Source organism: Elephas maximus, chromosome 11 (genome assembly GCF_024166365.1).
Source record: "Elephas maximus indicus isolate mEleMax1 chromosome 11, mEleMax1 primary haplotype, whole genome shotgun sequence".
Taxonomy (NCBI): Eukaryota; Metazoa; Chordata; class Mammalia; order Proboscidea; family Elephantidae; genus Elephas; species Elephas maximus.
Genome location: NC_064829.1, coordinates 109098762 through 109114356, shown reverse-complemented (window position 1 = coordinate 109114356; position 15595 = coordinate 109098762). Strand labels below are relative to the sequence as shown.

Here is a 15595-nt window from a genome sequence, read left to right as displayed (position 1 = left end):
AGTGCAGCATGGGTCTGGAGAAACATATGGATACCATTTGGGGGCGTGGCACTCAGCACACGGTGCAGATAGGCAGGAGGGAAAGGAGAGGATGTGATATGCAGAGCTAAGTGAGTGGGTGAAAGGAGAGAAAAAAGCAAAAAAATGAAGTATGAAAAAAGTATACAAAATGGCTGTGCAGTAGGATTTAGCAGGTGGGGGCCAGGCAGACCCGGTGAGGCCTATGTGCTGGTGGCTCTCTAGCCAAGCGGTGTGGCTTGGCCTGTGGTGAAGCATCATGGGAGACATATCGGTCTAGGTGGGTGGGAGAAAGGAAGGGAAAGAGAGAGAAGAAACCAATAATCAAACAAACAAATACTAATAAAAAAAATGAAGAAGCAACAACAAATATGGAGGTGGGGGTACCGGCTGTTGGCAGCTGTGTGGAATTGGGGTGGTGGTGAGCTAATATCTCTCTCACTGGGTGGCACAGCATGGCCCGTCAGGAAGTGGCAGAGGCAGCACAGGGCTTAGGTGGGAGGGAGAAGGAAAAGGGGATCTCTAAAGAAAAAATAAAAAATATGGCACTGAGGGAGCTGGCCTGTAGGAGCAGTGCAGATCTAGGTAGGTCATGTGCCAGAGGCTCTCCAGCTGGATGGTACAGCAGAACCCACCAAGAAGTTGGGGGCAATGCACAGGGCTCATGGATGGGAGAAAGCAAAGGACAGAAGGAAGACAGAAGAAACAATGCCAAAAGAAAGAAAGAAAAACAAACAACAAATAAATAAATGAGTAAAATGGCACTGAGGGAGCCAGTCAGTGGCAGTGGCACAGACTTGGGGAGAAAGTGTGCAGCGGCTCTCCAACTGAGCTGTGCAGCACAGCCCCTCCAGAAGGGGTGTGGGCAGTGCACAGGGAGGGAGAAAGGAAAGGAGAGAGAAGAAACAGATAAAAAGTAAAAAAAAAAAAACAAAGCAGACAAAACAAAAAAATCACAGCCAATCAAGAAGGGGAAGGAATGGCACAGGGGGTTAGCTGGGCAAGAGAAAGGAAATGAACCAAGGGAGAGAGAGAGAAGCATAAAAAAAATAAATAAAAATTTTAAAAAGCCAAAAAATACATCAAAAAAGAACAAAGCAAACAAACCAAAAAATCACAGCCCATCAAGAACCGGAAGGGATGGCATATGGGGTACCTGGGCAGGAGAAAGCAAAGGAAGGAACGGAGAGAGGGAGAAACAACAACAACAAAAAAGGCCAAAATAAATATCAAAAAACAAGCAGATAAACAAACAAGCCAAAACATCACAGCCTGTCAAAAGGGGAGGGGATGGCACACAGGGCTTGCTTGGTGAGAGAAAAAAAAGGAAGTAAGGGAGAGAAAGAAATGCAACAAAAAAAAAAGCCAAAACAAACAAAAAATTAATTAATTAAACTAAAATTTAAAAAGAACAAAGCAAGCAAATAAAAAAATCAAGCCAGTCAAGAAGGGGAGGGGATGGCACAGGGAGCTAGCTGTACCAGAGAAAGTAAAGGAAGGAAGGGAGAGAAAAAGAAGCAACAACAACAACAAAAAAAAAGTTAAAAAAAACAATCTCAAGAAACAAACAAAAAAAATGGCCCTGAAGAGGCTGGCTGTGAAGGCAGGGTGGACCCCGTCAGCAGTGAGCTAGTGTCTCTCCAGTAGAGCGACCATGGCCTGTTGGCAAGCAGTGAAGGCTGCGTAGAGAGAAGAAGGATGCCGGCTGGGAAAGCCTGCATCCCTGGTTACCGGGTGCCAGGTGCTCAGTCTCCTGCTGGAAGCTCCATGAAGCTGACTTCCCACACTCCCTGTCCTTGGTGGTTGAGGTCCAAGATGGCAAATCCAGGCAGCAGTAAGCTGGTATCTCTCCAGCCAAGCAAACGTGGCCAATTGGCAAGTGGCAGAGGCCTCGAACAGGGAAGGGTGTGGGATTGAAAAGCGTGTATCCTTTTTTACCGGGTGTTCTGTCTTCTGTTGGAAGCCCCGTGAAGTTGCTTTCCCATACTCCCTGTCTGAGTTCTTTGGTAGCTGTAGCCCAAAATGGTGAATCTAGCCACATTAGCTGGTATGGGACCTCCACTCCATAGCTCTCCTCGTTCTCTGTTTTCTGTCAGTTTCTTATTCCATTCAGTGCTTGATTAAGTTGTTTATTCCTTCATTTGATACTTAGGGTTCCAGGATTGACCTTGCATCTGCTTTACTTAGTTTTTCGGGGCTTTGCTGCAGAGGAATGGCTTGGTGCACACTGCCTGGTCCTGCACCATCCTTACAATCCTTGTTACGCTTGAGCCCATTGTTGCAGCCACAGTGTCAGTCCATTTTGTTGAGGCTCTTCTTTACCAAGCATGATGCCCTTCTCCAAGGACTGATCCCACCTGACAACATGTCCAAAGTATTTAAGACACAGTCTCACCATTCCTGCTTCTAAGGAGCATTCTGGTTGTACTTCTAAGACAGATTTGTTTGTTCTTTTGGCAGTCCATGGTATGTTCAATATTCTTTGCCAACACCACAATTCAAAGGCATCAATTCTTCTTCGATCTTTGTTATTCCTTGTCTAGCTTTCACATGCGTATGATGCAATTGAAAATATCACAGCTTGGGTCAGGTACACCTTAGTCTTCAAGGTGACATCTTTGCTTTTTAATACTTTAAAGAGGTCCTTTGCAGTAGATTTGCCCAGTGCAATGCGTCTTTTGATTTCTTGACTGCAGCTTCCATGGGTGTTGATTGTGGATCTAAGTAAAATGAAATCCTGACAACTTCAACCTTTTCTCCATTTATCATAATGTGGCTTATTGGTCCAGTTGTGACGATTTTTGTTTTCTTCATGTTGAGGTGCAAGCCATACTGAAGGCTGTGGTCTTTGATCTTCATTAGTAAGTGCTTCAAGTCCTCTTCACTTTCAGCAAGCAAGGTTGTGTCATCTGCATAACACAGGTTGTTAATGAGTCTTCCTCCAATCCTGATGCCCCGTTCTTCTTCACAGAGTCTAGCTTCTCATATTATTTGCTCTGCATACAGATTGCATAGGTATAGTGAAAGGAAACAAACCTGACACACACCTTTCCTGACTTTAAACCACTCAGTATCCTCTTGTTATGTCTGAACAACTGCCTCTTAATCTGTGTACAGGTTCCTCATGAGCACAATTAAGTGTTCTGAAATTCCCACTCTTGGTAATGTTATCCATAATTTGTTATGGCCCACACAGTCAAATGCCTTTGCATAGTCAATAAAACACAGGTAAACATCCTTCTGGTATTCTCTGCTTTCAGCCAGGATCCACCTGACATCAGCAATGATATCCCTGGTTCCACATCTTCTTCTTAAGCCAGCCTGAATTTCTGGCAGTTCCCTGTCGATATACTGCTGCAGCCACTTTTGAATGATCTTCAGCAAAATGTTGCTTGGGTGTGACATTAATGATATTATTTGATAATTTCTACATTTTTTCAGTTGGATCACCTTTCTTGGGTCTAGGCAAAAAAATGGATCTCTTCCAGTCAGTTGGCCAGGAGGCTGTCTTCCATATTTCTTGGCATAGACGAGTGAGCACCTCCAGCGCTGCATCTGTTTGTTGAAACATCTCAATTGATATTCCATCAATTCCTGGAGCCTTGTTTTTCTCCAATGCCTTCAGTGCAGCTTGGACTTCTTTCTTCAGTACTATTGGTTCCTGATCATATGCTACCTCTTGAAATGATTGAACATCAATTCATTCTTTTTGGTATAATGACTCTGTAAATTCCTTCCATCTTCTTTTGATGCTTCCTGTGTCGTTTAAAATATTCCCCCATAGAATCCTTCACTATTGCAACTCGAGGCTTGAATTTTTTCTTCAGTTCTTCAGCTTGAGAAACACTGAGCATATTCTTCCCTTTTGGTTTTCTATCTCCAGCTCTTTGCACATGTCATTATAATACTTTACTTTGTCTTCTTGAGCCTCCCTTTGAAATCTTCTGTTCAGTTCTTTTCTTCATCATTTCTTCCTTTTGCTTTAGCTGCTCAACGTTTGAGAGCAAGTTTCAGAGCCTCCTCTGACTTCCATCTTGTTCTTTTCTTTCTTTTCAATGACTTCTTGCTTTCTTCATGTACACTGTCCTTGATGTCATTCCACAACTCATCTGGTCTTCAGTCATTAGTGTTCAACACATCAAATCTGTTCTTGAGATGGTCTCTAAATTTAGGTGGGATATGCTCAAGGTCATATTTTGGCCCTCATGGACTTGCTTTGAGTTTCTTCAGTTTCAACTTGAACTTGCATATGAGCAATTGATGGTCTGTTCCACAGTCAACCCCTGGCCTTGTTCTGACTGATGATATTGAGCTTTTCCATCTGTCTCTTTCCACAGATGTAGTCTATTTGATTTCCTTCTGGAGAGGTCCATTTGTATAGTTGCCATTTATGTTGGTGAATGCATTCATCGTCAAAAAGAACATTTCAAGATCTATCCTGAAGTACAATACTGTCAGTGATAGGATTATATCCATATGTCTACAAGGAAGACCAGTTAATACGACTATTATTCTAATTTAAGCACCAATCACTAAGGCCAAAGATGAAGAAATTGAAGATTTTCATCAGCTTCTGCAGTCTGAAATTGATTGAACATGCATATCAGGATGCATTGATAATTACTGGTGATTGGAATGCAAAAGTTGGAAACAAAGAAGAAGGATCAGGAGTTGGAAAATATGGCCTTGGTGATAGAAACAATGCCGAAGATCGAATGACAGAATTTTGCAAGACCAACGACTTCTTTATGGCAAATACCTTTTTCACCAAGTTGCCATTCCCGGCATAGTAGACTATATGATTGTCCGATTCGAAATGGCCAGGTCCATGTGTATAGTCACTGTTCGTGTTGGTGAAAAAAAGTATTTGCAATGAAAAAGTCAGTCTTGCAAAATTGTAACTTGCAATGTCCAGCATCATTTCTGTCACCAAGGGCATATTTTCCAACTACCAATTCAATTTAATTGTCCAATTCAAAATGGCCAATACCAGCCCATTTCAGCTCACCAATGTTTATGTGTTCCATTTTATTTTTGGTGATTTCCAATTTTCCTAGATTCATACTTTGTACATTCCTTGTTCTGATTATTAATGGGTGTTTGCACCTGTTTCTTCTCGTTTTGAGTCATGTCACATCAGCAAATGAAGGTCCTGAAAGCTTGACTTCGTCCACGTCATTAAGGTCGACTTTACTTTGAGGAGGCAGCTCTTCTCCAGTCATATTTTGAGTGTCTTCCAACCTGGGGGGCTCATCTTCCAGCACTGTATCAGACAACATTCTGCTGCTGTTCATAAGGTTTTCACTGCTAATTCTTTTCAGAAGTAGACTGTGTGGCCCTTCTTCCTAGTCTTAGTCTGGAAGCTCAGCTGAAACCCGTCCACTGTGGCTGATCCTGCTGGTATTTGAAAACCAGTGACATAGCTTCCAGCATCCCAGTGACATGCAAGCCCCCATAATACATGACAATCTGACAGACTCGTGGGGGAACCAAAGATTAGACAGGGCCATAAAACAAAATAAGACTAAATGAGCACACCAGCCCAGGGACAAGGACGAGAAGGCAGGAGGAGATAGAAAAGCTGGTAATGGGGAACCCAAGATTGAGGAGGGGAAAGTGTTGACATGTCATGTGTTTGTCATCCAATGTCACAAAACAGTATGTGTATTGTTTAATGAGAAATTGGTTTGCTATGTAAACCTTTATCTAAAGTACAATTTAAAAAACAGAAGAAGAAATTTGGAGGGGTGCAAGTACTGTTAAGTCAACAAAAAATCCGGAAGTGGCTGTTCTGAAGAGAGATGAGCAATCTATATATTACTTGATTACAAAGAAAAGGACTTCACACAAGCCAACTTATGAAACCTTACAGACAAGTTTAGAGGCCATGAAATCCCATTGTCTGGAGGATTGAGTCATAGACCTCTCCATGCCCAGGAATGTTGAGGATCAATAAAGTTTAACATCTTTGAAGAAAGATACCAGGATTGGTTGTGGCCTTGATACTCTGCAAAGGCAGAATGTACCCACAATGACTGAGGAGGTATTTGAGGTCACAGACTTCAAAACTACTGTGTACACACTCTGAACAAATGAGTCTTCTGAATGTGTCCATGTTCTCATGTGTCATCCCTGCTGGGCCATAGGACTAGGTGACTACAGGCTCAAGTCAATTCTGACTCATAGTGACCCTATAGGACAGAGTAGAACTGCCCCATAGGGTTTCCAAGGCTGTAAACTTTTACAGAAACAGACTCCTCCCACATCTTTCTCCTGTGGAGCTGGTGGTTTCGATCCCCCAGCCTTTCACTTAGCAGCCTATCATTTTAACCACTGCATCACCAGGTCTCCTTAAACCAACTTTAAAATGGGCAAAGGGAAGTTTCATGTGAAGTAGTTTCTCTCATAGGCTGATGATTGGACTGCGGCTCTGGAGGACGGATTGTTTGGGATGTGTTGCTGTGTTTTCTGCAGGAAGACAGGGAGCAGGTGGCCAGGATTAAGCAGGGTAACCAGATAGTTGGGCCTATGACCTCCTCTTTTGCTCCAGTACGCTACCTGGTTTGGCTGGCCAGTAGGTGTGGCAGCATTGATTTGAATTCTCTGCTCTTTAAGAAAAATTGCAGGGAGGATGAAAACATTTCAATTAATCTGGCGTCTTTTGTCATTTGTACACTTACTTGGTATTATTGATATGTCCATGGGAAAGCTGGACGATGAACAAGGAAGACCAAAGAAGTATTGACACCTTTGAATTGTGGTGGCGAAGAATATTGAATATACCGTGAACTGCCAAAAGAATGAAAAAATCTGTCTTGGAAGAAGTATAACCAGAATGTTCTTTAGAAGCAAAGATGGCGAGACTACATCTCACATACTTTGGACTTGTTATGAGGAGGGATCAGTTCCTGGAGAAGGGCATCATGTTTGGTAAAGTAGAGGGTCAGTGAAGAAGAGGAAGACCCTCAATGAGACGGACTGACACAGTGGCTGCAACAATGGGCTTAAGTATGAGGATTGTGAGGATGGCGTAGGACTGGGCAGTGTTTCATTCTGTTGTGCATAGGGTCACTATGAGTTGGAACCAACTCGATGGCACCTAACAACAACATCCTTATGTCATCAGATTCACCCTAGGAGAGAATTATGGGGTACTTCATTTTTTTGTTTGTTTGATCGGTTTGTTTTGTTGGATCACTTTACTTTTGTTTTAATTACAAAATTGAGTTCTACATTTTTATCAAGGAATTTGTAGTGACCAAAATGGAAAAATTAATATCTTTCTCTTGGAGTCCTAAAAAAAAAATGGCCAAGGCTGCTGGGTAACTGATGACAGTGCTCAAGTTTGGAGGTCTGTTCAAGGTGGTGGCAAACAAACTGTTCTTGAGAACTTTTCCCTCACGCTCGTGAGCAGAAGGTACCATTTGGGCCTGTTACGGTGTTGATATGGGTCAGGGACAGAAATAAAGGCCAGAATTGTAAATATCAAATCCAAGAGTGGGCAACAGATCCTGCCCAGAGCCTGAGCATCGGACGGTGAAGGGTGAAGACACCAAAGTAGGCGCCCTGAGCTGCTTAATGAGGAAGCACCCAAGGTTCAGAGGCGGGTGAGTGTTGGAGAGCAGGGCTGCTGTCAACCCGCAGTGCTGGCAACAGACCCAACCCCGTCCAGTCACTGGCTAAGTCCACTGTAGGACAGATTCTTACTTAAGGAATAACCCCAAGGGATCCTATTTGGAAAATAAAGGCAACTTCCTGGGCTATAATTTTCTTCTTGATAAAACATTTATTTCTAATGATAGAAATGAGTTTCCATTCATAGCTAAGACACCTCTTAAGGTGGCTATAGCATCAGAGTGGACTGTCTAATGCCATGGGGTGTGGTGTTCTCATCAGTATGTTTTCTTTCCTACATCTCCAAGATTTCCCACATCTTACTTTGCAATATAACCCAGCAGGTGTCATTTTGATTTGTGGTTACAGACTCTTGGAAAAACCATACCCTTTCTGCTTGTGAGCTACCAAACCAAACCCACTAACATCAAGTCCATTCTGACTCATAGCGATCCTATAGGACAGAGTAGAACTGCACCATAGGGTTTCCAAGGCTGTAAATCTTTATGGAAGCAGAGAGCTGCATCTTTCTCCTGCAGAGCAGCTGGTGGGTTCCAGTGGCCAACCTCTCAGTTAACAGCCGAGCACTTAACCACTTCGCCACCAAGGCTCCCCTGGTGAGCTACAGGCAGCCATAAATTAATGACTGCTAAATATGCGTCAGCAGGTGAATCAATTTGTTGATTAAAAGCTGTTTTCACAGATATTGAAGAAGTCAGTTTCTACCCTCTTCACATACGATTTCTTACCAAGAGGTAAAGGATTTCATTCTGTTCGCTGATAGAGATTGGTGTAGATCAGTTGTTTTCAAACAGGGACGAGATTTTGCCCTCCACATTTGGCAATGTCTGGGGACATTTTTGGTTGTCACAACCAAAACGAGGGTTGTAACCCCACTGATATCTAGTGGATGGAGCCCAGGAATGCACAGGACAGACCCACCGTAAAAGGTGACCAGCCCAAAACGTCAGTGGTTAAGACACTGAAAAACCCCGTTGTTTGCCTTCTACCAGCATCTGCCGAGGCTCTCCCTCACCCCTGCCCCTCACCCCTGTTCTTTCCTGTCTCTTCTGACACGCCCCCTCCTCCAGCCCCCCTTCTTCAGTTCCCTTCCTCTTGCATTCTTCACTTCTGGTCCGTCTAAACTTTCCGTTTGTCCCGGGTCTCTCCTAGTCTCTCAATTTTCCAGGCCCCTTTTTGCCCTTCTTGTAACAGGAAGCAGCCACTAGAGGGCACTCACGCTCTTCCTCGGGCTCTTGTTGCCCTCTCCACTTCCTGAGACACAGCCACGGGCCGCTTTTTACTGGCACCACCCTCAACCCTCAAACACTCTCTAGATTTGCTGAGGGTGAAGCTCCAGGGGCAGACATCAGGGGCCTCAGAGAGAACCTTCACATTGGAGAACTGTGGCCACATGGACTGGTGACCCAGAATCAACCCCAGCCTCCAGACATAGTGGGTGCTGTGGGCTGGACACTCAGGGCCCAGACCCTGCCCCATGTGTGAGCACTGGGGGAGTGGCTGTGAGCCTGTGGCCCTAAGGTCTCTGTCAGTTAGGACCTGTGCACGTGAGCCTTGGCAGGGCTGCTGTGGAACATTCCAGAGCAGGACTTCAAATTCAAATTGTATTTTGTCCTGGGTGTCTTTTATATCTCTTACTTGTAAGTCCTCCTGGGTGTTTCAAGGAGTCTTGTCACGTGGAAGAATCAGGAGAGATGTGTCAGCTACCCTGGCCCAGGTTCACATTTTCAGGGCCAGGGGGGCAGGGGTCTCCGAGCATCTCTATGGACACAGAGTCAGGACCTGGGACATGGGAGTGTGTGGTCGTGCTGACCCCACATCTGGAGGACACTGTTGCTGGGTTCTCTGTGGGGAACTCGGCCCCCTCCTCCTCCTGGGTGCAGAGGAGGGGCTGGATCCACAGTCCCCAGAGTCCCCTCTGTGGAGTGGGACAGTGGAGGATGACAGGCAAGTCAGGGCGGGTGGAAGTGAGGAGAGGCTCTTATCCCAGGGAGGTGGCAGTGGTCAGCTGATGGACAGCTGCAAGGTGCCCACCAGCTCAGCTGCAGGAGACTGAGTCAGTGGGAGAGAAGCTTTCCTCCTGAGAATCCAGCACTTTCCCTGCAAACGTGAGAGAGCTTCAGTGCTTCCAGCTGAGGTTCCTCAGGTCTGTTCCCGACCTTCCAGCTGCAGCTGCCCTATGTGTCTGATGCCCCGCTTCTGTCACCCTGTATCACTTGTGTGGCTCTGGGTGACTCCCTAGCTCTTCTGACACATGTGGGTCTTCAGAGTGGGACTCAGTGCCACCTCTGTCACCACCAGGTGAGGGGCTGTGGGAGAGGTGCTCAGGCTCCATCCTGGTGACGGCAGCCGAGCAAAGGAGACAGATGCAGGGACAGCTGTAGCAATGCTGAGTCGAAGGTGTGTGATTATTACAACATTAACGTGTGCCTTGAGGTCTTCAAGATTATTATTTTTTTTTTTCTTTAAAATTATTAAGCTTGGATAAATTTGGGTGGGGATGGGACAGCTTGCAGAGTACAGATTCATGGTCTCACCTCAGTCAGCAACTTCCTATGCCACATCCGATCATGCTGTTTTAACCTGCCCTTCTGGTGGTCCAGAATGTCCTGGATGCCACTTCTAGAGTATAGGAGAGTCGCTAGTCAGGCCATTACTAACCAGGTTAACCAGTTAACCTGCCGATTATTTGGCTAGCAGCTGCACCACCAGGGCTCCTTCCCCAGGTATACCCATTGCCTTCAAGCCAATTCCAACTCACAGCGACCCTCTAGGTTTCCAAGGAGTGGCTGGTGGACTTGAGCTGCCGATCTTTCAGTTAACAGCCAAGCTCTTAACTACTGTACCACCAGGGCTCTTTCCACAGGATAGGGGTTAGGATTTACAACCCATATTTTGGGTGGACATAATTCAATTCATGTTGCTGTTGTTGTTAGGTGCCATCGAGTCGGTTCTGACTCATAGCGACCCTATGTACAACAAAAGGAAACACTGCCCAGTGCTGCACAACCCTCATAATCATTGTTATGCTTCTGTCCATTGTTGCAGCCACGGTGTCAATCCAGCTCGTTGAGAGCCTTCCTCTTTTTCACTGACCTTCTACCAAGCATGGTGTCCTTCTCCAGGGACTGGTCCCTCCTGATAATATGTCCAAAGTATGCGAGACATAGCCTTGCCATTCTTGCTTCTAAGGAGCATTCTGGCTCTACTTCTTCCAATTCATAACACCTACCAAATCACAATCTGTATTTTAACAGGATTTTCAGACCCCTGTGCACACAGGAGAAGGAAGAAGTGTCAGGGTGACACTCCAGGAAAAATCTTACCACGGGCACTGAACTTTGCCCTTACCCATCAACCTCAGCAATTATCTTTATATTTACTGGGAAATAAACACCAGGACCTGGAGGGGCCTTAGGAATCGTCACTGATTCATCCTCCAGCTATTTGTAGGCCTATCTAGGCACTTTAGGTGCAACACACAACAAGATAAGTCCCGCCCTCATGGACCTCACATCTAGAGGAAAGGGAGACAGGCAAGCAAATAGACCTGCATGTGGTGTCAGGTGTTGATAAGCGCCACGGAGGACACAGAGCAGGGAAGGTCAGAAAGTGAAGACAGAGGGTCTGTAGATGAGATGTCGGGGGAAGGCAGCTCCCAAGGACGCCACCTAGTGTGAGCAGGGACCTGAGGGCAGTCAGTGCATGAGCCGTGCAGACAGACACCTGGAGGAGAGTATTAGAAAAAGAGGAAATAACAGGTTCAGACGTACTGAGGTAATGGTGGTCATGCTGCTGATCTTCAACCGATAGGAGGACAGATGGGCACGTATATACACACACGCACAAGTCAAGTCTAAAGGACATAATCCACATGCTGATTGATTTCTCTCTCTTCCTTCCTAGTCTCACTTCTAATCTGCCGAAGCCCATCCATCACAACCCAACTCATCATTGAATCGGCGCTGTTCAATGCTGCTGAAGGAAAGGATGTCCTTCTACTTGTCCACAGTCTGCCAGAGGATCCTTATGGTTACAACTGGTACAGCGGGGAAAGAACAGATCCCAGCCTTGAAATTGCAGCATATGTCATAAAGAGATCAAAAAGTCACCCCAGGGGTTGTCCACGGCTGTCGAGAGAAAATATACCCCAGTGGATCCCTGGTGTTTCAGAACGTCACCCAAGAGGACACAGAAGTCTACACCCTACAATTAATAGAGAACAATGCTCAGATTGAAAAAAATAGCTAGACAGATTTGTGTCTACCATGAGTGATTCCTCTAATACCTCTGGGCGTGGGGTGGGTTAATTCATACAAGACTGACAAGACTGACCCTTTGCTGGGCCCAGGCCACAACACACCGTGTTGAAGTTTGAGAATTTAGTGCAGGATACTCACAGGGGAGACACACTTCAAAAGACCAGAATCCCCTTCCCGAATCCAGACCCCACAGACATTCGCTGCAGAGAGAAGTAGAGTCAGATGGGAAATAACTCAGGAGAAGGAGATAAGTCCCAGTCCAGCCCCCTGGGTCCCTCCCCATGAATGTGGCCCTGAGAGGGACCCTGGAGGACTAGGTCAGGCCCTGGCCCGAGGGAACCCTGGGGTCCTCACAGAGAAGCTCAGCCCTAGGAAGCCCCTTCCCCAGACCCTGTCCCAGGGTTCCTGACTCCCGGTGACTCTTGGGAGCCTGTAGTCGGTGTTGGATCCTGCCTCCTGGTCGTGGCTCACTGGGAGCAACAATTTACTGGCTGCCCGAGTCCCAAGGCTCCTGGAGCTGCTTACCAGCCAGGACTCAGCCCCAAGAGCTATTTTGGGCAGTGGCCGAGCTGGGTCCTTCACCTGAGACTCAGCATGGAGAACACAGACGAGTGCCCAGGCCATTAACTGACCATCCTTGGGAATTTAGGAGATGCCCTGGGAAGTTCAGCATCCCCAGGGGAAAGGCAAAGGGGAGAAGAGGCTCCTGGCAACTCCTTGTCCACCTGAGATCAGGCCCAGGGAGCTCTTCTTGGAGTCAAAGAATAATAGATGCCATTTATCTAGACACTCCTATACAGGTAATTGTAAATATTTTAAGGTTAATTCACAGACAGCCCAGCAAGCCAGATACCATTTATCCTTTCTTCTATGTTATTGAGGGGAAACTGAGGCACAAGAAGATTAAAATCTCTGAATCTAGGTCACACAGGCCGTGACTAGCAGATCAGAGTCAAAATGAGGTGTGTCTGTAGCCACCACCCTGTCCTTTCCTCCAACCCAGATGACCTTATTATGTGTCTGTGGTCTCAGAGAGCAGCCATGTGTCAATCTTTTCTCCTTAGGCATCCCCAGCTCCAAGGGAGAGATTTGATCTGGGGAGTGAGAACAAATGGAGAATTAATCAGTTTTTACTCAAGAACTAAATTACCTGCATCAACAAGCAGAGTCAGTGCCAGGCATGCCCAGGCCTCCACCCCGAGGCAGCCAATCCACACGCTCCTGCGCTGGACATGAAGTCACTTGCATGTTTGATTACTGATGTGTGGGTGTCCCTCCCCCCCCTCCCCAGGAGCATAAAGAAAAGGACTTTGTTTTCTCACTCCCCACTGCACACTGTGCAATAACTCAAATCGAACATGTAACAAACTCCCAACTGCTCTTTGATGAAGGAAGAAAGGAAGGAATGGTGAGTGAATGAAGCAATAATCCATAATCTCTCCAGAGATTGAACCCTGGGTGCAGATTCCTAGGACATTCTGTCCACACTGGTTCCCTGTCCCTCTAGGTGCTCCCTCTGTCTGACGCCTGCACCTAAAGCTCCCCCAGGAGCAGGGTCTCACGATGACTCTGGTGCTGCTTGGCCGAGTGAGGTCTCCAGGGCTGCGCTGGTCCTCTTCTGAGCCATGTGGAGACTCTTGGAACTTGAGGTCTGTGGAGTCACTTATAATACCCACTGATCACTGCCACAGTGTTTCTGGTTCTCTCTGCTCTTTTCATGTCCCTCATCTTGCTCTTCCTTTATTCCTGCCAGAGCTGCTCTGCTCTCCACGGCTTCCCCTACCACTTAAGGCTTCCCCAGATCATGGCACTAATGGCACTAATGCTGACCGTCCTGTTCTCTTCCCACCAACACTGGCCAGGCTCACTCTTCCTGGGCAATAGTAAAGGGCAAAGAAATCAGTCTAAGCAGCAGCCCCTGGGAGGACTCTACCACCAGCCAATGTACCCAAGTCCCCTGGGGAACAAGCTTCCACTGTGCCCATGTCCAGGGTTCTTCCCCTTAGTGATCCCAACACGTGGGACAGGCCACACAGGGTGGACATGCACCTCCTTGTTTTCACAGTCTGCACTGATCTAACCAGGAGTGAAAAGCAGAGGGAACAGGTCTGCAGTCCTCAAAGCACAGAGGCACATTTTACCCGTTTTACTTTTGACTCATGTCCTTGTCCGTGGTGTGAGGCTCCCAGTCCCACATTTGTTCTGAGACCTTTCTCCGGGAGGAGCTTCCAGACCATGTGCTGTGGACTAGGTCTACTCCCTATTTCACAGCATGTGTGTTTCTCATCACAACACCATGGTCATGAGGTGAGGTCCTCTCAGATGGGAGATGCATGAGCCACTGTCCTCTCAGTGAGACTCTGCTCAGTTAGGACGGACCTGATCAAACTCTAGTCGTGCTTTTGGTGGCATCATTACTGAGATCAAAAGGAAAGAAAAGAAAGCATCCATATCCTCCGTCAGGTCTCTGCCCCATTTTCCTGACTCTGCACAGGATTTAGCGACGGGGTACTTTTCTTTAATCTACTAACATAGCACATATCATTTCTACTAATTTGATATTTTTCTTCCTTTTATATTGTGGAGACACCTCAAAATTCCTCTCTGATCAATTCCGTCCTCTTAGCAGGATCACCTGTCTCCCGCTACCCAGAAAGTCCCTGATTTCAAACAGATTTTAGCCTCTCTGATCATAACGTGATCCTCACTGGACCTCAGAACACCTTCTAAACCAAAAAAATACCTGTTGCTGTTGAGTCGACTCCCACTCGTAGCAACCCCATAGGACGGAGTAGAACTGCCCCATAGCGTTTCCAATGAGCAGCTGGTGGAGTCAAACTACCAACCTTTCAGTTAGCAGCCACAGCACCACTAGGGCTTCTTATAGTGTTCTCTAAACACTCCTCCAGGCAATTGATCTCAGACATTCGGCACATTAATAATAATTTTCGCATACAGAATAAACTTAACATGTCGCCGAATTTATATTGCTGACTTGCCAAACACAAATGGTCCCGAGGGCCAGATGCTCACCAAGTTCATGCTCCCCCTACTTTCCACCACTCACCAGTTCTGCATGTAAAATCATCCTTGTGTATCTCAGGAAAGATCAACAGGGTCCTCACCTGCCCTCAGTCATGGGAGAAGGGACACTAGAGACCAAGGGCAGAGATCGTGGTTCTGCTGCCAAAACCACCCAGCTCCTGCCTGTTGCCTTTGTACTTTTTAGATCACTCATTGGCCTATGCTCTGCCCTTTATGGGGTCACAGCCTCTTGTCAATTACCATTAGAAGACTGGGGAGGACAGCCCCCATCTCATGGCCCCTCAGCCTGACTACTGAACTCAGCACTGGACTTGCTTCTGGTTTCCCTGAGTATAATTTCTGTACATGACACCCAGTCCCCAGGCTAGACCTTCTGGGCTCTTAGGGTTCAAGGACAATGGGAGGTCCCATCATTATTCATGTCTAGGATAACCAGAAAAGGGAGGCCTCAGTGAGAGATGCCATGCCAAATCTGAGATGCAACATGCCAAAACTGCATGGCACTCACAGGTTCTACCCAGCATTTTTTTTTTTAACTTTTTTTTAATTGTGCTTTAAGTGAAAGTTTACAAATCAAGTCAGTCTCTCATACAAAAATTTATATACCCTTTGCTATACACTCCTAATTGCTCTCC

The 15595-nt window shown here is 46.3% G+C and overlaps 1 pseudogene; it reads left to right on the top strand.

Annotated features, from left to right (window-relative positions):
• Positions 1–1716: 1716 nt before the first annotated feature.
• On the top strand, positions 1717–6175 carry LOC126086295 (ADP-ribose glycohydrolase OARD1-like; annotated as a pseudogene).
• Positions 6176–15595: the final 9420 nt, after the last annotated feature.